This window comes from Bombina bombina, chromosome 1, assembly GCF_027579735.1.
Source record: "Bombina bombina isolate aBomBom1 chromosome 1, aBomBom1.pri, whole genome shotgun sequence".
Taxonomy (NCBI): Eukaryota; Metazoa; Chordata; class Amphibia; order Anura; family Bombinatoridae; genus Bombina; species Bombina bombina.
In genome coordinates, this window is record NC_069499.1 from 1,333,108,375 (window position 1) to 1,333,131,638 (window position 23,264).

The 23,264-nt window shown below is 40.0% G+C and overlaps 1 protein-coding gene across 1 annotated transcript in view; it reads left to right on the forward strand.

The window, feature by feature from the left end:
• RFWD3 (ring finger and WD repeat domain 3) overlaps positions 1–23,264 on the forward strand; it is a 245,495-nt gene that overhangs the window by 152,950 nt on the left and 69,281 nt on the right. The gene's annotated exons all lie outside the window — the stretch shown is intronic.

Here is a 23,264-nt window from a genome sequence, read left to right on the forward strand (position 1 = left end):
TGGTTCGTGCTTTAAAGTTTTTTATTTACACGCTACTAAGGATTTTCGTCAAACATCTGCATTGTTTGTCGTCTACTCTGGACAGAGGCCAAAAGGCTTCGGCATCTTCTCTTTCTTTTTGGCTGAGAAGTATAATCCGTTTAGCTTATGAGACTGCTGGCCAGCAGCCTCCTGAAAGAATTACAGCTCATTCCACTAGAGCGGTAGCTTCTACATGGGCTTTTAAAAATGAGGCCTCTGTTGAACAGATTTGTAAGGCGGCGATTTGGTCTTCGCTTCATACTTTTTCTAAATTCTACAAATTTGATACTTTTGCTTTCTCGGAGGCTATTTTTGGGAGAAAGGTCTTGCAGGCAGTGGTGCCATTTAAGTTCCTGCCTTGTCCCTCCCTTCATCCGTGTCCTAAAGCTTTGGTATTGGTATCCCACAAATAATGAATGAACCCGTGGACTGGATACACCTTACAAGAGAAAACACAATTTATGCTTACCTGATAAATTTCTTTCTCTTGTGGTGTATCAAGTCCACGGCCCACCCTGTCACTTTAAGGCAGGTGTTTTTTATTTTTAAACTACAGTCACCACTGCACCCTATAGTTTCTCCTTTTTTCTTGCTTGTCTTCGGTCGAATGACTGGGGGTGGCAGTTAGGGGAGGAGCTATATAGACAGCTCTGCTGTGGGTGTCCTCTTGCAACTTCCTGTTGGGAAGGAGAATATCCCACAAGTAATGGATGAACCCATGGACTGGATACACCACAAGAGAGAGAAATTTATCAGGTAAGCATAAATTTTGTTTTTATTACAATGCAGGATGTTGTCCATACGGCTTCTTGTACAAGATGAAGCCGACTGGGAGATTACTGTATTGTTTATGACTTCTGTGTGTAATATGGGAATTTCTTTTACCATGAGGTTCTCTCGCTGTGTAAAATATGTGCGACCTGTGAGATTTAGCTAATACGCCCACGATGGGCGGAGCTGCTGTGCGCGCCATGGTTTGCGCTCCTTTAAAATTTTTTCTTCAATGTGATATGGGGTTGAAGGTACCATGAGGTCTCAGACGGCTCGCTTTGTCAAAATATATGCGGCCAGAGAGGTTTGACGGATACACCCACGAAAGGGCGGAGTTCCGTTTTGCGCCATGGTTGCACGGTCCTTCAATGTGTTACAGCAACACAATGTACTTGAGAGGCTCTTTTCTACTAACGGATCGCAGTGTGCCTCCTCAACTGTGTTTCACAAAGAGAAATACAGCTGAGGGGTCCTTCGCGCCGTTTAGAGTATGTTCCTGAATGAGGTGTCATCTCCTCTTTCATGGCAGAGCGGTGTCACAAGTAAACACGAGTCCCTCATTAAGTTAGGCATGCTGATCCTTCATGTTTGAATTAATCGGAGGTGCAGCTGCTATCTTTATAACGTGAAGTTGATCTATATTGTCAATTGCACAACTGTCCCATACACTCTGACCTTTATATGAAAGGAACATAATGTTCCCCATATGTTGTGTGAAATACTTTCCAGTATGGTTATTATAAGCAACATTCTGTCTCTTATATTTTATGCAGTTCTTGCCTTTAATACCTTTCAATGAATTAAACATGCTGTTGCAATGTTTGTTTACTGTTTATTCATCCCTTTTGAAGTTGGATGGTACAACAGATATTCAGTAGGTCAGAGACACAGAGTTGAGTCGCTTTCAGGTTTAAAGAGACAGTCCTGTGTTTGTTCCATGTACATTCTATACATGATTTCAGCTGGTTATTTGTTGCTTCATCCCTCATTGAAATAAACTGTAGGATTGGCAGGTACTCAAATTTACATGTAAATTTCTGAAGCTATGTGATGCAATATTGCACCCGGCCTTCATTTGCTTTTGTACAATAAAGTAACTGTCTGTTTTTACAGTTCAAAGGACAGTAAGAGCCATTTTATTAGAGCATTCCTGCTGTTTCTTTGGTGTGTGTTCATCCTTTGTGACTTTGGATGGAACAGCAGCACGCTACAATGAAGTTTTCCTTTCAGATATAAAGGAATTAAACCTTTTAGCTGTTTCAGCTATAAAGTTTCTGATATTTTCTTGCAAATTACCAAGTCGGCGGCTAAGAGTTAGGATTTTTCCGTCTTGGCACGCAGTGCCTTATAGTTGAATTCTTGATATGCAGATGCGTCCGCTAAACCTAAGTTTTTGGCTATTCCTTCCAAGGGGAGGACCCTGTTCGGGCCTGACTGGAACTACCACTAAACAGGAAGGGATTTATCCAAAGTCTACATGGAGACCCAACCAGTCTAATCAAGGGAGATGTGGCCTAGTGGTTCGCTCCACTGTACTGGATGCAGGAGAATTCTGGGTTTGAACCCAGGTAAAGCTGCTGCTACCAATACAGCATGAAGGGGCAGCCCCCAATCCGAGACCGGATTTAGTAGGGGGCAGTTTTTCTCTTGTTGTCCAGGCTTGGATAAGAGATGTTCGGGATCCCCGGACACTAGAAATAGTGTGTCTAGGATATCAGTTGGATTTCAAAAATTCCTTTCCCAGAGGGAGGTTTCTTCTTTCATGATTGTCTGTAGACCAGATAAAAAGAGAGGCGTTCTTACGATGGGTAAGAGACCTCTCCTCCATGGGAGTAATTTGTCCCGTTCCAATACAGGGGCAGGGGTTTTACTCAAATCTTTTTGTGGTTCCCAAAAAAGAGGGAACGTTCCGACCCATATTAGATCTCAAGAGTCTAAACAGAGTCACAGAAGGATTGCTAATCTTCCTGATATTTCATTGTTTTGTACAAGCTTTGGTTCGTATAAAACCTGTCATTAAGTCAATTTCTCCTCCTTGGAGTTTGAATTTGGTTCTGGGGGCTTTTCAAGCTCCTCCTTTTGAACCCATGCATTCTTTGGTCGTTATATTACTTTCTTGGAAAGTTTTGTTTCTTTTGGCCATCTCTTCTGCCAGAAGTGTCTCTGAATTATCTGCTCTTTCTTGTGAGTCTCCTTTTCTGATTTTTCATCAGGATAAGGCGGTGCTGCGAACTTCTTTTGAATTTTTTACCTACGGTTGTGAATTCTAACAACCTTAGTAGAGAAATTGTGGTTCCTTCATTATGTCCTAATCCTATGAATTCTAAGGAGAAATCATTGCATTCTTTGGATGCTGTTAGAGCTTTGTATTATTATGTTTAAGGTACTAAGTCTTTCCGAAAGACTTCTAGTCTATTTGTCATCTTTTCCGGTTCTAGAAAAGGCCAGAAAGCTTCTGCCATTTCTTTGGAATCTTGGTTGAAATCTTTATTTCATCATGCTTATGTCGAGTCGGGTAAAACTCCGCCTCTAAGGATTACAGTTCATTCTACTAGGTCAGTTTCTACTTCCTGGGCGTTTAGGAATGAAGCTTCGATTGATCAGATTTGCAAAGCAGCAACTTGGTCCTCTTTGCATACTTTTTCTAAATTCTACCATTTTGATGTATTTTCTTCTTCTGAAGCAGTTTTTGGTAGAAAAGTACTTCAGGCAGTGGTTTCAGTTTGAATCTTCTGCTTATGTTTTTCATTAAACTTTATTTTGGGTGTGGATTATTTTCAGCAGGAATTGGCTGTCTTTATTTTATCCCTCCCTCTCTAGTGACTCTTGTGTGGAAAGATCCACATCTTGGGTAGTCATTATCCCATACGTCACTAGCTCATGGACTCTTGCTAATTACATGAAAGAAAACATAATTTATGTAAGAACTTACCTGATAAATTAATTTATTTCATATTAGCAAGAGTCCATGAGGCCCGCCCTTTTTTGTGGTGGTTATGATTTTTTTGTATAAAGCACAATTATTCCAATTCCTTATTTTATATGCTTTCGCACTTTTTTCTTATCACCCCACTTCTTGGCTATTCGTTAAACTGAATTGTGGGTGTGGTGAGGGGTGTATTTATAGGCATTTTAAGGTTTGGGAAACTTTGCCCCTCCTGGTAGGAATGTATATCCCATACGTCACTAGCTCATGGACTCTTGCTAATATGAAAGAAATGAATTTATCAGGTAAGTTCTTACATAAATTATGTTTTTTGGATGGCAACAATTTGTTTCTTTTTGTCCCAGATATAACAATAAGTGGGAACCAAGCCAATCCATATACATTGTGGCAATATAATATTAAGAACTTGGAAACTGTTGCCTGCTTGTTACATAGTTTATTTCATAAGTGTGAAACTGCATACAGTATATATCTTCTTTATAGCGCTTGAAAATGTTATGATAGATTGAGTGTACTGATTTGAACTGTGAGCTTATATCTCAATGTAGATACTAGGAGATACTAGAAATTTAGATTTATTGATAGATATCTGGCTCAGACTGTCTTTATATAAATTACATGTTAAATTGCTAATAGGTTAAAAAGACCACAGACTTAACACATGATTATAAAATACCTCTTGTAATAGATAAATTGAGATATCTATACTAATCCTTGGGCTAACTTAAGGAATTTGTGTTAAACTATTCTCAAATACAGGCACTAGAACTAACGCTATATATCTAGTATACTAGAAACAGCTCTATATTGGGTATAATATTGTCCCGCTCAATATAAGGAGCATAAGAGGGAATTTATTACAACTGCTATTTCCTGAATTAATGCTTTATAGAGCTTTAAATAGATAATATATAGAAATACCAGCCTATGTAGGTTTAATAGAAGGAATCGGATGCAGGCGCTTAATATTTGGATCTTGTGTTAACATAGGGTTATATATCGAATTGAAGGTTACTACTGACTATTGGGTAAAATATATCAAGAGAAAATGATACCCCTTTTCAGGACTAACTTAAGGAAATTGGTTTAAATTGATATTACAACATTGTTTATTCTAAACGGTTAAGGTGCCAACTGGGGCTCTAAATTTAAGTAAAAGTTACAAATATTTTCTACATTTTTTGTAGTAGAAACAGTTTTCTACTCTATTCCCTTCTTCCCTACAGTCTAGTAGTAGGAGCAACAAGGTAAATTTTCTAAAAAATTCTAAATCTAGGGCATGATGTACTGTGCAATGGTTATAGTCATGGTCATTTAAATCACTTTATAGATTGCACATTATCTGCACTTTGTCCACAAGTGGGGCTTATTCCCCCCTAAGCACGTATAGTTTTTTTTTGTTTGTTTTTTTTTGTCTGACCACTTCTATGTGGCTAACTCTATTCCCTCCCTCACGTACACGAGAAATATATGGAAAAATTTCTCATCCCTCACAATACACTTTCACAGACCATGCCACCTAAAATAAAAGACAGAAAGCCACGTACATCGGATACTATGATTTAAAATACTAGTGAAGGAATACATTTAAAAGCAGACTTACAACCATTAATTACCCAGCTCAGTGATATTTTTATGCCCCAATTTGAACTACTTAAAAACCAAATTTCTGGGTTATCATCAGAACTAAAAGTATTCGCCAATAGACTTACAGAAGTAGAAGATAGAGTATCTACAGTATAAGATAGATCTAACAATCACTCCCAAAGAATATTAGGCCTTGAAAAGAAAAATACAATGTTGATTGCCAGGATAGATGATTTAGAAGACCGCTCCAGGCGGAACAATTTAAAAATAATAGGATTGCCTGAGACAGATCAATATACCTTCTACAATTTGCATCAACAACTCTTCCTCAAGCCCTAGGTATTATACAGGTGCCATTACTTATAGAAAGGGCCCACAGACTGGGTCCCCCTAGAACTAGAGATAATGGGAAAAACACCTTTAGGCCAATCTTGATAACATTTCTGAACTTTCAGGATAAAACAAATATTCTTAGAGCATATAGAAAAACTGAAAATTTTCATATTGGGGAAAATAAAATCCTAGCTTTTCAAGACTATTCCTCAGATACAGCTTTTAGGAGGAAAGAGATGGCACCCTTTTGTACAAAGCTGATACAAGAGGGCTTCCTAGCAAAATTATTGTATCCAGCAAAAATTCTCATAGAAGAGAAGGAGGGCACAGTTAAATTAGATAATTTAGAAGAAGCCAAAGCGTATCTCAAAAAACACAAGATATCACTCACATGAGATTTAAGGAACACATCTTAGGTAATCTAACTTGAGCACGCCTATGGTGTTTGTCAATATATTTGATGGAACTGAAAGTATCTATTCTGCATTTATGATATATAGGCTCCTATTTAAGCTGATTTACATGCTAGAGGAACTAGCAAATTATACTTTGTTTTGGCTGTGGATTTTTTGTTGTTCACATGGTAGTATGAATGCTTGTGTGGGTGTTTTCCCCTTTTTTTTTTTTCCCTTTCTTTCTCTCCCCTTACTCGCTCTCTACCCCCTACTCTTCTCCCCCTCTCTCCCCGTTCGGATCAGGAATGCTTTATAAATAAAAGGAAACATTAGGTGTCTATCATGGAATGTGGGGGGTATCACCTCCCCAATTAAAAGGAAAACAATACTCAGACAACTGGGCAAACACAATCCTGATATAGTTTTATTACAGGAAACACACTTAAAAATGAAGGATATTGCTAAACTTAAAAGCAAATGGGTTGGGGAGGTGATAGCTACACCCTGTTCCAGAAGGAAAAAAGGAGTTGCCATTCTGATAAATTAAAAAGCTAGTTTATAGTATTTTGAATATAACTTTGGATCCCCAAGAGAGATGGGCAGTCTTGGAGATACAGGTGGACGGCCTTCAACTGCTGATTTGTAATGTATACGGTCCTAATAATACAGAGCCTAGCTTCTGGAATAACTTAGTTTCTTCTGTTAAGTGTGATCAGTCCACGGGTCATCATTACTTCTGGGATATTACTCCTCCCCAACAGGAAGTGCAAGAGGATTCACCCAGCAGAGCTGCATATAGCTCCTCCCCTCTACGTCACTCCCAGTCATTCTCTTGCACCCAACGACTAGATAGGATGTGTGAGAGGACTATGGTGATTTTATTTAGTTTTATTTCTTCAATCAAAAGTTTGTTATTTTTTAATAGCACCGGAGTGTGTTATTCCTTCTCTGGTAGAGTTTGAAGAAGAATCTACCAGAGTTTTTACTATGATTTTAGCCGGAGTAGTTAAGATCATATTGCTGTTTCTCGGCCATCTGAGGAGAGGTAAACTTCAGATCAGGGGACAGCGGGCAGATTAATCTGCAAAGAGGTATGTAGCAGCTTTTATTTTCTGACAATGGAATTGATGAGAAAATCCTGCCATACCGATATAATATCATGTATGTATATTTTACATTTGAGTATTCTGGGGAATGGTACTTCACTGGAATTACACTGTGTATATAAGACTTTAGCCTATTTGCAAGCAACAGGCTTTTTAATAACTCTTAATTTATGTTAAACGTTTTTGCTAGAATGTAAAATCGTTTTCATTTTCTGAGGTACTGGGTGAATAAAATGTTTGGGCACTATTTTTCCACTTGGCAGTTGCTTGATCTAATTCTGACAGTTTACTGATCTCTCTCACTGTTGTGTGTGAGGGGGAGGGGCCTTTTTTGGCGCTTTTGCTACGCATCAAAAATTTCAGTCAGAAGCTCATTGTTTTTCCTGCATGTTCCGGTTCATCTCTACAGAACTCAGGGGTCTTCAAAACTTGTTTGAGGGAAGTAATCTTCACAACAGAGCTGTGAGATTGTAGTTGACTGTGATAAAAAACGTTTATTCTTTAACTTTTTTTTCTGCCATCAGGGTTAGTTATTCTGTGCTAATGGGAACAAGCCTTTGCTAAAATTGTGTTTTGTTTTACAAAGATTGATGCTGTAACCTTTTCAGTTTATTGATTTCAACTGTCATATATCTTTCTGTGCTTCTTAGGCACAGTACGTTTTTCATTGTATTTTACTTGAATAATATTTCCAAGTTGCAAGTTTAGTTGCTAGTGTGTTAAACATGTCTGATTCAGAGGAAGAGACCTGTACTATTTGTGCTAATGCCAAAGTGGAGCCCAATAGAAATTTATGTACTAACTGTATTGATGCTACTTTAAATAAAAGTCAATCTGTACAAATTGAACAAATTTCACCAAACAACGAGGGGAGAGTTATGCCGACTAACTCGCCTCACGTGACAGTACCTGCATCTCCCGCTCGGGAGGTGCGCGATATTGTGGCGCCCAGTACATCTGGGCGGCCATTACAAATAACATTACAAGATATGGCTACTGTTATGACTGAGGTTTTGGCTAAATTACCAGAGCTAAGAGGCAAGCGTGATCACTCTGGGGTGAGAACAGAGTGCGCTGATAATGCTAGGGCCATGTCAGATACTGCGTCACAACTTGCAGAACATGAGGACGGAGAGCTTCATTCTGCGGCTGACGGTTCTGATCCAAACAGATTGGATTCAGATATTTCAAATTTTAAATTTAAGCTGGAAAACCTCCGTGTATTACTAGGGGAGGTGTTAGCGGCTCTGAATGATTGTAACACAGTTGCAATACCAGAGAAAATGTGTAGGTTGGATAAATATTTTGCTGTACCAACAAGTACTGACGTTTTTCCTATACCTAAGAGACTAACTGAAATTATTACTAAGGAGTGGGATAGACCCGGTGTGCCGTTCTCACCCCCTCCGATATTTAGAAAGATGTTTCCAATAGACACCACCACACGGGACTTATGGCAAACGGCCCCTAAGGTGGAGGGAGCAGTTTCTACTTTAGCTAAGCGTACCACTATCCCGGTGGAGGATAGCTGTGCCTTTTCAGATCCAATGGATAAAAAGTTAGAGGGTTACCTTAAGAAAATGTTTGTTCAACAAGGTTTTATATTGCAACCCCTTGCATGCATTGCGCCGGTCACGGCTGCAGCGGCATTCTGGATTGAGTCTCTGGAAGAGAACATTAGTTCAGCTACTCTGGACGACATTACGGACAGGCTTAGAATCCTTAAGCTAGCTAATTCTTTCATTTCGGAAGCCGTAGTACATTTAACTAAACTTACGGCGAAGAATTCCGGATTCGCCATTCAGGCGCGCAGAGCACTGTGGCTAAAATCCTGGTCAGCTGATGTAACTTCTAAGTCCAAATTACTTAATATACCTTTCAAAGGGCAGACCTTATTTGGGCCCGGTTTGAAAGAAATTATTGCTGACATTACAGGAGGGAAAGGCCACGCCCTGCCTCAAGACAGAGCCAAACCTAAGGCTAGACAGTCTAATTTTCGTTCCTTTCGGAATTTCAAAGCAGGGGCAACATCAACTTCCACTGCTCCAAAACAAGAAGGATCTGTTGCTCGCTACAGACAAGGCTGGAGACCTAACCAGTCTTGGAACAAGGGCAAGCAGGCCAGGAAACCTGCTGCTGCCCCTAAAACAGCATGAATTGAGGGCCCCCGATCCGGGATCGGATCTAGTGGGGGGCAGACTTTCTCTCTTCGCCCAGGCTTGGGCAAGAGATGTCCAGGACCCCTGGGCGCTAGAGATAATATCTCAGGGATACCTTCTGGACTTCAAATACTCTCCTCCAAGAGAGAGATTTCATCTGTCAAGGTTGTCAACAAACCAAACAAAGAAAGAGGCGTTTCTACGCTGCGTACAAGAACTTTTGTTAATGGGAGTAATCCATCCAGTTCCACGGTCGGAACAGGGACAAGGGTTTTACTCAAATCTGTTTGTGGTTCCCAAAAAAGAGGGAACTTTCAGGCCAATCTTGGATTTAAAGATCCTAAACAAATTCCTAAGAGTTCCATCGTTCAAAATGGAGACTATTCGGACAATTTTACCCATGATCCAAAAGGGTCAGTACATGACCACAGTGGATTTAAAGGATGCTTACCTTCACATACCGATTCACAAAGATCATTACCGGTACCTAAGGTTTGCCTTCCTAGACAGGCATTACCAGTTTGTAGCTCTTCCATTCGGATTGGCTACAGCTCCAAGAATCTTCACAAAGGTTCTGGGTGCTCTTCTGGCGGTACTAAGACCGCGGGGAATCTCGGTAGCTCCGTACCTAGACGACATTCTGATACAAGCTTCAAGCTTTCAAACTGCCAAGTCTCATACAGAGTTAGTACTGGCTTTTCTAAGGTCACATGGATGGAAGGTGAACGAAAAGAAAAGTTCACTCGTTCCACTCACAAGAGTTCCCTTCCTGGGGACTCTTATAGATTCTGTAGAAATGAAGATTTACCTGACAGAGGACAGGTTAACAAGACTTCAAAGTGCTTGCCGCATCCTTCATTCCATTCAACACCCGTCAGTGGCTCAATGCATGGAGGTAATAGGCTTAATGGTAGCGGCAATGGACATAGTACCCTTTGCACGCTTACACCTCAGACCACTGCAACTGTGCATGCTAAGTCAGTGGAATGGGGATTACTCAGACTTGTCCCCTTCTCTGAATCTGGATCAAGAGACCAGAAATTCTCTTCTATGGTGGCTTTCTCGGCCACATCTGTCCAGGGGGATGCCATTCAGCAGACCAGACTGGACAATTGTAACAGACGCCAGCCTTCTAGGTTGGGGTGCCGTCTGGAATTCTCTGAAGGCTCAGGGACAATGGAGTCAGGAGGAGAGTCTCCTGCCAATAAACATTCTGGAATTGAGAGCAGTTCTCAATGCCCTCCTAGCTTGGCCCCAGTTGACAACTCGGGGGTTCATCAGGTTTCAGTCGGACAACATCACGACTGTAGCTTACATCAACCATCAGGGAGGGACAAGAAGCTCCCTAACAATGATGGAAGTATCAAAGATAATTCGCTGGGCAGAGTTTCACTCTTGCCACCTGTCAGCAATCCACATCCCGGGAGTGGAGAACTGGGAGGCGGATTTCTTAAGTCGTCAGACTTTTCATCCGGGGGAGTGGGAACTTCATCCGGAGGTCTTTGCCCAAATACTTCGACGTTGGGGCAAACCAGAGATAGATCTCATGGCGTCTCGACAGAACGCCAAGCTTCCTCGTTACGGGTCCAGGTCCAGGGATCCAGGAGCAGTCCTGATAGATGCCCTGACAGCACCTTGGGACTTCAGGATGGCTTACGTGTTTCCACCCTTCCCGATGCTTCCTCGATTGATTGCCAGAATCAAACAGGAGAGAGCATCAGTGATTCTAATAGCACCTGCATGGCCACGCAGGACTTGGTATGCAGACCTGGTGGACATGTCATTCTGTCCACCTTGGTCTCTACCTCTGAAACAGGACCTTCTGATACAGGGTCCTTTCAAACATCAAAATCTAACTTCTCTGAAGCTGACTGCTTGGAAATTGAACGCTTGATTTTATCAAGACGTGGGTTTTCTGAGTCAGTTATTGATACCTTAATACAGGCTAGGAAGCCTGTTACCAGAAGAATTTACCATAAGATATGGCATAAATACCTATATTGGTGTGAATCCAAAGGTTACTCTTGGAGTAAGGTTAGGATTCCTAGGATATTGTCTTTTCTACAAGAAGGTTTAGAAAAGGGTTTATCTGCTAGTTCATTAAAGGGACAGATCTCAGCTCTGTCCATTCTGTTACACAAACGTCTGTCAGAAGTTCCAGACGTTCAGGCTTTTTGTCAGGCTTTGGCCAGGATTAAGCCTGTGTTTAAAACCGTTGCTCCACCATGGAGTTTAAACCTTGTTCTTAATGTTTTACAGGGCGTTCCGTTTGAACCCCTTCATTCCATTGATATAAAGTTGTTATCTTGGAAAGTTCTATTTTTAATGGCTATTTCCTCGGCTCGAAGAGTCTCTGAGTTATCAGCCTTACATTGTGATTCTCCTTATTTGATTTTTCATTCGGATAAGGTAGTTCTGCGTACTAAACCTGGGTTTTTACCTAAGGTAGTCACTTAACAGGAATATCAATCAAGAGATTGTTGTTCCTTCTTTGTGCCCAAATCCTCCTTCGAAGAAGGAACGTCTACTGCACAATCTGGACGTAGTTCGTGCCCTAAAATTTTACTTACAGGCAACTAAGGAATTTCGACAAACGTCTTCTCTGTTTGTCGTTTTCTCTGGTCAGAGGAGAGGTCAAAAGGCTTCTGCTACCGCTCTTTCTTTTTGGCTTCGTAGCATAATTCGTTTAGCTTATGAGACTGCTGGACAGCAGCCTCCTGAAAGAATTACAGCTCATTCTACTAGAGCTGTGGCTTCCACTTGGGCCTTCAAGAATGAGGCCTCTGTTGAACAGATTTGCAAGGCTGCAACTTGGTCTTCGCTTCATACTTTTTCCAAATTTTACAAATTTGACACTTTTGCTTCCTCGGAGGCTGTTTTTGGGAGAAAGGTTCTTCAGGCAGTGGTTCCTTCTGTATAAAGAGCCTGCCTATCCCTCCCGTCATCCGTGTACTTTTGCTTTGGTATTGGTATCCCAGAAGTAATGATGACCCGTGGACTGATCACACTTAACAGAAGAAAACATAATTTATGCTTACCTGATAAATTCCTTTCTTCTGTAGTGTGATCAGTCCACGGCCCGCCCTGTTTTTTAAGGCAGGTAAATATTTTTTAAGTTATACTCCAGTCACCACTACACCCTTGGCTTCTCCTTTCTCGTTGGTCCTTGGTCGAATGACTGGGAGTGACGTAGAGGGGAGGAGCTATATGCAGCTCTGCTGGGTGAATCCTCTTGCACTTCCTGTTGGGGAGGAGTAATATCCCAGAAGTAATGATGACCCGTGGACTGATCACACTACAGAAGAAAGGAATTTATCAGGTAAGCATAAATTATGTTTTTTATGTTAACCAAATTTCATGGACAGAATATAATTCTAGCGGGTGACTTTAACCTAATACCCACAGAAAGGTTGGATAAAAGTTCCCCTAAAAGGTCTGCCTTTTCTCTTGTTAAGTGTATCCAGTCCACGGATCATCCATTACTTATGGGATATATTCTCCTTCCCAACAGGAAGTTGCAAGAGTCCACCCACAGCAAAGCTGCTATATAGCTCCTCCCCTAACTGCCATTACCAGTCATTCTCTTGCAAGTCTCAACATAGATAGGTCGTGAGAGTCTGTGGTTTTTTTATACTTAGTTTATTTCTTCAATCAAAAGTTTGTTATTTTTAAATGGCACCGGAGTGTGCTGTTTATCTCAGGCAGTATTTGGAAGAAGAATCTGCCTGCGTTTTTTCTATGATCTTAGCAGACGTAACTAAGATCCAGTTGCTGTTCTCACACATTCTGAGGAGTAAGGTACTTCAGAGGGGGAATGGCGTGCAGGTTTTCCTGCAAATAAGGTATGTGCAGTAAAATATTTTTCTAAGGAATGGAATTGACTAAGAAAATACTGCTGATACCGAAGTAATGTAAGTACAGCCTTTAAATGCAGTGAAAGTGACTGGTACCAGGCTGATTGATAGAGATATATGCTAAGGTATGTGCAGTAATATATTTTTCTAAGGAATGGAATTGACTAAGAAAATACTGCTGATACCGAAGTAATGTAAGTAAAGCCTTAAATGCAGTGATAGCGACTGGATCAGGCTTATTAATAGACATACATACTCTTATAAGAATGTGTTTTAAAACGTTTGCTGGCATGTTTAATCGTGTTTTAACATATGTTTGGTGATAAAACTTATTGGGGCCTAATTTTTCCACATGGCTGGCTTAAATTTTGCATAGAAACAGTTATAGGGAAGGTAATCCACAGCTCAGCTGTGGCAGTTTTGTTGTGTCTGTTTTAAAAAAATGTCTTTTTTTTTTTTTTTGTATCTGTTTTTTGCATTAAGGGGTTAATCATCCATTTGCAAGTGGGTGCAATGCTCTGTTAACTTATTACATGTACTGTAAAAATTTCGTTTGATTTACTGCCTTTTTTCACTGTTTTTCAAATTTTGACAAAATTTGTTTCTCTTAAAGGCACAGTAACATTTGTTATATTTGCTTGTTAACTTGATTTAAAGTGTTTTCCAAGCTTACTAGTCTCTTTATTAGTTCTAACATGTCTAACATAGAGGAGGCTCTGTGTTTATTATGTTTAAAGCCATGGTGGAACCCCATTTTAGAATGTGTACCAGATGTACTGATTTCATGTTAAACAATAAAGATCATTTTTTGTATTTAAAAACATTATCACCAGAGGATTCTGTCGAGGGGGAAGTTATGCCGACTAACTCTCCCCACGTGTCAGACCCTTTGACTCCCGCTTTAGGGACTCACGCTCAAATGGCGCCAAGTACATCAAGGGCACCCATAGCGTTTATTTTACCAGAGGATTCTGTCGAGGGGGAAGTTATGCCGACTAACTCTCCCCACGTGTCAGACCCTTTGACTCCCGCTCCAGGGACTCACGCTCAAATGGCGCCAAGTATATCAATGGCGCCCATAGCGTTTATTTTACAAGACATGGCAAAGGTTGTGTATAATACACTGGCAGCAGTATTAGTCAGACTACCTGAAATTAAAGGAAAGCAAAACAGCTCTGGGGGTAGATACAGAGCATACAGACGCTTTAAGAACCATGTCTGATACTACCTCACAATATGCTTAGTCTGTGGGTGATATTTGTGACTCAGGGAAGATGATTTAACCTGATTCTGATATTTCTACATTTAAAATTTATGCTTGAGAACCTCCACTTGTTGCTCAGGGAGGCTTTAGCTGCTCTGAATGAATGTGTACAATCGCAGTGCCAGAGAAATTGTGTAGACTGGATAAATAATATGCAGTGCCGGTGTGTACTTATGTTTTTCCAATACCTAAAGAGGTTTACTAAAATTTTTCATAAGGAATGGGATAGACCAGGTGTGCCGTTCTCTTCCCCTTCTATTATTTAGAAGAATGTTTTCTAATAGTTGCCACCACACGGGACTTATGGCAGACAGTTCCTAAGGTGGAGAGAAGAGTTTCTACTCTAGCTAAGCGTACCACTACCTCTGGCGAGGACTGTTGTGCTTTTTTAGATCCAAAGGATAAAAAATGTTTATTCAACAAGGTTTTATCCTGCAGCCCCTTGCACGCATTGCTCCTGTCACTGCTGCTGCGGCGGCGTTCTGGTTTGAGTCTCTTGATGAGGCTTTACAGGCTCCATTGGATGAATATATTTGACAAGCTTAGAGCACTTAAGCTAGCCAATTCCTTTGTTTTCTGATGCCTTTGTTCCTTTGACTAGACTAACGGCTAAGAATTCTGTTTTTTACTATACTGGCGCGCAGAGCGCTATGGCTTATATCATGGTCAGCTGTCGTGACTTTAATAAATAAGCTACTTAACTTCCCTTCAAGGGGCAGACCCTATTCAGGCCTAGTTTGAAGGAGATTATTACTTATATCACTGGAGGAAAAGATCATGCCCTTCCTCAGGACAGGTCCAAATCAAGGGACAAAAAAGGCCTAATTTTCGTGCCTTTCGAAAATTCAAGGCAGGTGTGGCATCAACTTCCTCCAAGGCAAAATAAGAGGGAACTTTTGCTCAGTCCAAGGCGGTCTGGAGACAACCGGACCTGGAACAAAGATAAGCAGGTCAAGGAGCCTGCTGCTGCCTCTAAAACAGCATGAGGAACGGACCCCTATCTGGTAACGGATCCTATAGGGGGCAGACTTCATTCTTCGCCAAGGCGTGGGCAAGAGATGCCCAGGATCCCTGGGCATTGGAAATTATACCCCAGAGATATCTTCTGGATTTCAAAGCTTTCCCCCCCAAAAAAGGGGAGTTTTTGCCTTTCACATTTATCTGCAAACCAGATAAAGAAAGAGACATTCTTGCATTGTGTACGTGACCCATTCAGTTCCAATAGAGGAACAGGGACACAGTTTTCCTCAAATCGGTTTGTGGTTCCCAAGGAAAGGAAACCTTCAGACCTATTTTGGATCTAAAAGATCTTAAACAAATTCTTTAGAATTCTATCATTTAAGATGGAAACTATTCGTACCATCTTAACTATGATCCAGGAGAGTCAATAGAGGACTACAATGGATTTGAAGGATGCTTATCCTCACATTACGATGCATAAAGATCACCATCGGTTTTTCAGGTTTGCCTTTCTAGACAGGCATTACCAGTTTGTAGCTCTTTCCTTTGGGTTAACTACAGCCCCTAGAATCTTTATGGAGGTTCTGGGGTCACTTTGGCGGTCCTTAGGCCGCGGGGCATAGAAGTGGCCCCTTATTTAGACGACATCCTGATACAGGCGTCAAACATCCAAGTTGCCAAGTCTCATACGGACGTAGTACTGGCATTTCTGAGATTGCATGGGTGGAAAGTGAACAAGGAAAGAGTTCTCTATCCCCAATATCAAGGGTTTCCCTCCTAGGGATTCTGATAGATTCTGATAGATTTTGTAGAAATTAAAATTTACCTGACGGAGTCCAGGTTGTCAAAGTTTCTACATTTCTGCCGTGTTCTTCATTCCATCCGCGCCCTTTGGTGGCTCAGTACATGAATGTAATCGGCTTAATGGTAGCGGCAAGGGACATAGTACCGTTTGCACGCCTACATTTCAGACCACTGCAACTATGCATGCTCAGCCAGAGGAACGGGGATTACACAGATTTGTTCTCCTGTTAAATCCGGACCAAGAAACCAGAGATTCTCTTCTCTGGTGACTATCTCGGGTCCATCTGTCCAAGGGTATGACCTTCCGCAGGTCAGATGGGACAATTGTTACAACAGATGCCAGCCTTTTAGGTTGGGATACAGTCTGGAACTCCCTGAAGGCTCAGGGATAGTGGACTCAGGAGGAGACCCTCCTTCTAATGAATATTCTGGAACTGGGAGCGATATTCCATGCTCTTCAGACTTGGCCTCAGTTAGCAACTCTGAGGTACATCATATTTCAGTCGGACAATATCACGACTGTGGCTTACATCAACCATCAAGGGGGAACAGAAGTTCCCTAGCAATGTTAGAAGTCTTAAAATAATTCACTGGACAGAGACTCACTCTTGTCTAAAAGCTATCCCTATCCCAGGTGTTGAGAACTGGGAGGCAGATTTTCTAAGTCGTCAGACTTTTCATCCGGGGGAGTGGGAATTCCCTCCGGAGGGGTTTGCACAAGATCAAGCAGGAGAGTGCTTTGGTGCTTTTGACAGCGCCTGCGTGGCCACGCAGGACCTGGTATGCAGATCTGGTGGACATGTCATCCTTTCCACCACGGTCTCTGCTTCTGAGACAGGACCCTCTACCTCAGGGTCTTTTCAACCATCTAAATATAACTAATCTGAGATGGACTGCCTGGAGACAGAACGCTTGATGTTATCAAAGCATGGCTTCTCCGAGTCAGTAATTGATACCTTAATACAGGCATAAAAGCCTGTCTCTAGGAAAATTTAACATAAGATATGGTGTAAATATCTTATTGTTATGAATCCAAGGGTTACTCATGGAGTAAAGTCTGGATTCCCAGGATATTATCTTTTCTCCAAGATGATTTTGAGAAAAGGGTTGTCAGCTAGTTCTTTAAAAGGACAGATTTCTACTCTGTCTATTCTTTTGCACAAGCGTCTGGCAGGTATTCTAGACGTTCAGGCATTTGGTCAGGCTTTGGTTAGAACCAAGCCTGAGGTTAAAAATGTTGCTCCGCCATGGAGCTTAAAGCTGGTTCTTAAGGTTCTTCAAGGAGTTCCATTTGAACCTTTTCATTCCATAGATATCAAACTTCTATCTTGGAAAGTTCCTTTTGGGTAGCTATTTCCTCGGCTCATAGAGTCTCCGAATTATCTGCGTTGCAATGTCATTCTCCTTATCTGGTTCTCCGTACGGATAAGGTAGTCCTGTGTACCAACCTGGGTTTTTACCTAAGGTGGTATCTAACAAGAATATCACTCAAGAGATTGTTGTTCCATTCTTGTATCCTAATCCTTCTTCAAAGAAGAAACGTCTATTACACAATTTGGACGTGGTTCGTGTTTTAAAGTTTTACTTACAAGCTACTACAGATTTTCATCAAACATTCACCTTGTTTGTTGTCTATTCTGGACAGAGGAGAGGTCAAAGGACTTCAGCAACCTCTCTGTCTTTTTGGTTAAAAAGCATAATTCATTTAGCTTATGAGACTGCTGGACAGCAGCCTCCTGAAGGGATTACAGCTCATTCTACTAGAGCTGTGGTTTTCACTTGGGCCTTTTTTAAATGTGGCTTCTGTTGAACAGATTACAAGACGGAGTCTTGGTCTGCGTTTCATACTTTTTCAAATTGAACAAATTTGATACCTTGCTTCTTCGGAGGCTATTTTTGGGAGAAAGGGTTTTTTACAGGCAGTGGTAACTTCCGTTTAAGTACCTGCCTTGTCCCTCCCATCATCCGTGTACTGTAGCTTTGGTATTGGTATCCCATAAGTAATGGATGATCCGTGGACTGGATACACTTAACAAGAGAAAACATAATTTATGCTTACCTGATAAATTTATTTCTCTTGTAGTATATCCAGTCCACGGCCCGCCCTGTCACTTTAAGGCAGGTAATTTTTCCATTAAACTACAGTCACCACTGCACCCTATGGTTTTCCTTTCTCTGCATGTTTTCGGTCGAATGACTGGTAATGGCAGTTAGGGGAGGAGCTATATAGCAGCTTTGCTGTGGGTGGACTCTTGCAACTTCCTGTTGGGAAGGAGAATATATCCCATAAGTAATGGATGATCCGTGGACTGGATACACTACAAGAGAAATAAATTTATCAGGTAAGCATAAATTATGTTTTCTAAACAGAAGGCAAAAATTTTTAAACAAATATGCAAAAATCTAAAGCTACATGATATCTGGAGATTGCAGCACCCTGATACAAGGTCTTTTACCTGTGACTCCAAAAGCCATGGTTCCTTCTCTCGGATAGATTTTTTCTTGTTGTCCAGCCCCTTAATCAAATTAGAAGTCAAGGCAGAGATATTGGACATATTGATTTCAGACCACGCAATTATTTCTTTAGATTTTCACCTATCACCAACCCAGAATAGAGATAGAAATAACTTCTTCTTCCCAAAATTTTTAGTAGATAATATAGAATTTAATAACCATAAAATAAATGGAGAGAATACGATTTCTTAAATAGAGCGTATCGTGGGAAAATAGAAATATTTTGGGAAACCGCTAAGGCCTTTTTAAGAGGACATATTAAAGCCTATATGATCGCAAAAAAAAGGAAATCACAGGAAAGGGAAATTCTTCTAGCTAAACAAGTCAAGAATGCATATTGTAAATATATTAATAACCCCTCTAAGCAGTCTGGGGATAAATATAAAACAGCTAAAGCAGAAAGGGATATTTTTTATCAAACAAAAGAAGCAATCTATGAGGGGACAAATAGTCACTGATCAATCAAGAATTAAAAACGTTTTCTTAGAATATTACCAAAATTTATACGCAGCAAAATAAATTAATATGGAGAATAAGAATAACTTCTGGCACAAGATTAGCTTGCCTGAAATATCTCAAGAAGCAGTTAGTGCCCTTAATAGACCTATTACGAAAGAGGAAGTTCTCGAAGCTATAAATAATGCTAAAGCCAATAAAGCTCCTGGCCCGGACCAGATACCCGTCGAAATGTACAAAATACTCAGATCAGAGATAGCAGATATTCTAGTCTTATTGTTTAATGGATATTATATAGATGGCATAAGTATGTCAAAGTATTTCTCAGATTCTATCATATCACTGATCTTGAAAAAAGGGAAAGATCCACTAGATCCTAAGTCATATAGGCCTATCTCACTACTTAATGTAGATTATAAGTTACTAACTCACATCGTTGCGAACCGATTAAAATTTTGTCTTGATCCTATCATTCATACTGATCAAACAGGCTTTATGCACCAAAGATCCTCTACCAAAAATATTCGGAAAGTAGCTTTAGTACTAGAGCACTTCTGGAATAAAGTATCAGAGAGAAAACAGACAACCAGGACTTTGCATTAATTACAATCGACGCCGAAAAGGCGTTCGATTCCGTGGGCTGGGACCATCTATTTTCGACTTTAAACTTCTTTGGTTTTTCAGGCCATTTTGCACAATTTATTAAAATTTTATATGACCATCCCCAGTCCAGTATTGTAATTAACGGCAGTTATACTTCGAATTTAACATTACACAGGGGAACGAGACAGGGATGTCCACTTTCCCCGCTATTATTTAATCTTGCTATAGAACCTCTGGCTGTCACATTGCGACAAGAACTACAAGGTATTAGGTTAGGGCAAGAGAAACTAGTATTATCTTTATATGCAGATGATCTGTTATTATATATTAGAAACACAGAGAGGAATATACCACAGGCCTTAAATATTATCGATATGTTTGGTTCTATTTCAGGTTATAAAATTAATGCTAATAAGTCTGAAATCCTCTGGTTACATAAGACGAAAAAAAGTACACAAGATCATCCTTTCCAAGAGTCTATAAGTATTAAGTATCTAGGACTAAATTTTCACGCTGACCCAAACCAATGGTACAAATTAAATTACTCTCCTTTTTTAAAAAAAGTTTCAGAGAAATTGCAACCCTGGATTATGTTCCCTATCTCTCTTTCGGCCAAGGTAATGATCATAAAAACTATTTTGTTTCCTCAATTAATGTATATTATGCAAAATTTACCACTATTTATAAAGAGTCAAGATATAAAAAGATTTAATAGAGAGTGTGCTAATTTCTTCTGGAATAACAAGAGACATATGCTATCTATAGCAAAACTAACACTCAGATTTGAAGAAGGCGGTTTATCTTTTCCAGATATTAAAAAGTATAACATAGCCACACTAGCTTGTTTCGCATTTGACTGGGTAACAGAAGCCAACTACCTGACACATGTGTATATGGAAGAACAACTTAGTGCTCCATATACATTGAAAGCTTTGTTGCATTGCTCGATATTACATCTACCAAAGGATATTAAAAAGATGCTATTAATACGTAACACTATTGAAGCATGGAAGAAATTGAGTAATCTACTCAATCTCAATTTTGAAATATCTCCGCTTCTGCCAATACGAGGCAACCCAAAATTTACGCCAGGCTTATCCTATGAAGTTTATAATGTATGGTCCCAAAAAGGCCTATTATATGTCTATCAATGTTTAAATAATTATCGTCAGATCAGATCGTTTGAGGACATTGCTAGAGAATTCGATCTCTCAAACAAAAACTTTTTCACTTACTTGCAGATCAGACATTTTATAGCAGAAAATAAAATATTAAATTCAGAACGTGAAGGATGGGGGCAAATTGAAACATATTTAACATATTATAAAACAGGCAAACATAGTATCGCCTTATTATATAAAATCATGCTTGCTAAACAGGGCCAGTTAATAATTAATAGTCTTTCTGAGAAATGGAATACCCACTTTGATAACATGATTGTAGATATGCTAAAAGCAAGTTTCAAATGGGTCAAGAGTGCTATTATCTCGACAGCTTGGAAAGAATCACATATAAAATTAACAATGCCTATTTGACGCCAATGAAAATGACTAAATGGAATCCAAATTCCGCTAACAATTGTCCCAGATGTAATAATTCAGGCGCAGATGTAGTGCATTGTTTCTGGGAATGCCCCAAAATTCTGCAGTTTTGGATCAAAATAGAATTTTGGCTCAATAAAATGCTAGACACTAGAGTAAAGATTACACCTAAACATATTTTTTTTCTTTCCACTACAGAGACTAATAGAGATAATACCAACCTTATTAATACGGTAATTATGTTGGGACGTAACCTAATATTAAAACATTGGAAACGTAAAAAGGCCCCTCCTATGTCTTGTTTCATAAATTCAATACACGCACAGTTAATTTTCGAACAAATGAGTATTTCAGTCTCACAAAAAAGAAAAATTAAAGCTTTTTTTTCAAAATGGTTAAGAGTTATTCTATCTTACCCACGTGATATTCAGTTCTCCCTTATTTTTAATTTTCGAAGAACAGAATACTTTGAAACTTTGATTCTGACAGGGGTCTTCCCAACTGAATGGTATTGACCCGGGATGAACTTAGCCCGAGAGGGCTGTGTGGAGAGTATAGGTAATATGGGGAGAGGGGGTGGATGAGAGGAGCGGGGTAACAGGGAGTATTCTCCCTTCTTTTTTTTTTTTTCTTCTTCTTTTCTTTCCCTTGTCATTGTTTGTGGTATGAGTGGATGCCCCCACCCCCCTCTCCCATTGTGGAGAGAAAGGTGGAAGGGTATAAAAATTTTGAAAAAAAAATCCATCATGGGTGCGAGAATTTATTTTGTTTGAACTTTACTGCCAGATTAAGATGGAGATATAATTATAAGTGTTACTATATGATTGTAATATGATGTTTTCTTTGTCTTCAAGTTGTACCCATTTTGTTTCAATAAAAAATTATATATAAAAAAAAAAGAAGCCATTGTGGAACCCCCTCTTACATTGTGTACCTCTTGTACTGATAGAGCCTTACACTGTAAGGAACATATTTTAGGAAATGAAAGTATGTCTAAGGATGATTCTCAGTCTGAAGAGAATCAGGATATGCCATGTAATTTTCCTCAAGTTTCCCAACCTTTAACACCCACACAAGTGACACCTAGTACATCTAGTGCATCTAATTATTTTACTTTGCAAGATATGGCTGCAGTTTATGTCAACTACTCTCACTGAGGTATTATCTAAACTGCCAGGTTTGCAGGGTAAACGCAGTAGGCCAGGTATTAATGTAAATACTGAACCCTCTGATGCTTTAGTAGCCATTTCCGATGTACCCTCACAATGCTCTGAATTGGGGTTTAGGGCATTATTGTCTGAGGGAGAAATTTCAGATTCAGTGAATATGTTACCTCAGACAGATACGGACTTAGCGTCCTTTAAATTTAAACTTGAACACCTTCGCCTGTTACTCAGGGAGGTCCTAGCGACTCTGGATGATTGTGAACCTATTACAATTCCTCCAGAAAAATTGTGTAAGATGGATAAATATCTAGAAGTTCCTACTTACACTGATGTTTTTCCGGTTCCCAAAGAATTTCGGAAATTGTTAGAAAGGAATGGGATAGACCAGGCATACCGTTCTCTCCCCCTCCTAATTTTAAGAAAATGTTTCCCATATCAGACTCCATTAAGCACTCTTGGCAAACGGTGCCTAAGGTGGAGGGAGCAATATCTACTCTAGCTAAGCGTACAACTATACCTATTGAAGACAGTTGTGTTTTCAAAGACCCTATGGATAAAAAATTAGAGGGTCTTCTAAAGAAATTATTCACCAGGGTTTCTTGTTACAACCTGCTGCCTGCATTGTTCCAGTAACTATGGCGGCGGCTTTCTGGTTTGACGCCCTTGAGGAGTCTCTGAAAGTAGAGACGCCCCTAGACGACATTTTGGACAGAATTAAAGCTCTCAAACTAGCCAATTCTTTTATCACAGATGCTGTTTTTCAGATTACAAAATTAGCAGCAA